Genomic DNA, 936 nt, shown 5'->3' with positions numbered 1-936 from the left:
AATTGCATTCAATATAAGCTGTACAGCACCTTCAGCTTGCCCAGGCATTTCTACTTAAAATTCTGTGGTACATGTATTCTTGTGCCGCTTGACTTGAGCATTGTCATTGGGTCATTGCATCGTTAATTCTGTTGCTCTTAATCTATAGTATGTGCGTGACGTACAAAATATTGTGCCATCAAATGTAATAAATTATATACAGGATACACAGTTGTCAGGTGTGGAACTGAAATGTCTTACGACTGTTAAAATTTTCCGTCTACTCAGTTTGAAATAATGAATTATGGCGCCATATATGCTGTATGATGACGTCATAAACAACCGTGGGTAAGCGGGTTCGCTTCTAATCTGGCAAGCTTAATATTCATTATGCTACGCCTCATTAGGAAAACGTACTTCCTGGGTGTGTTTTACATTGCTAAACATGGAAAAAGACAAGTACAGTAACTTAATCACTGTATTTAGCACATTATCCCATAAATACAACGCAAGATTCAAATAAATCTGTTAAAGATTAATCGTTATGAGCGTATAAGCCAGATAAAAATACACAGTTAGTTTTATAGTATACAAATAGCAAAACATCGGTTTTTTTGCTTATAATACCGAAGCAGAAGATAAACTATAAAGCAGAGACATAAGCCATAAAGAAAGAATTTAAATTTATTTACGTCACATGTGCTAATATATGTAGTTTTACATGCTGGGAAAATAAACATTATGATATCATTAGAATTCTATTTTCATTTCGATTGTTATGTCATAATAAACGATTGACGATCGTGAGAAATACACCACAAGCGTCATTTCCATAACAATTGCCCTTAACAAGCAACCGTGCTATTTTTAACCTAAAGTGGTGGTCTATTTTGACTATATACGGACGTGTGCGTATATATGACAGTGTATGTATTGGGTCTTTGGCTAATATATACA

General features: G+C 34.2%; 1 protein-coding gene across 1 annotated transcript in view; it reads right to left on the bottom strand.

Moving 5' to 3' along the window:
- Positions 1 to 936, bottom strand: part of LOC100182518 (F-box only protein 28) — a gene marked incomplete in the record, with an annotated part of 4,038 nt that overhangs the window by 508 nt on the left and 2,594 nt on the right.

Source organism: Ciona intestinalis, chromosome 11 (genome assembly GCF_000224145.3).
Source record: "Ciona intestinalis chromosome 11, KH, whole genome shotgun sequence".
NCBI classification, from domain to species: Eukaryota; Metazoa; Chordata; class Ascidiacea; order Phlebobranchia; family Cionidae; genus Ciona; species Ciona intestinalis.
Note: the sequence above shows the minus strand (reverse complement) of the source record. Positions and strands in the feature narration are given on the sequence as shown.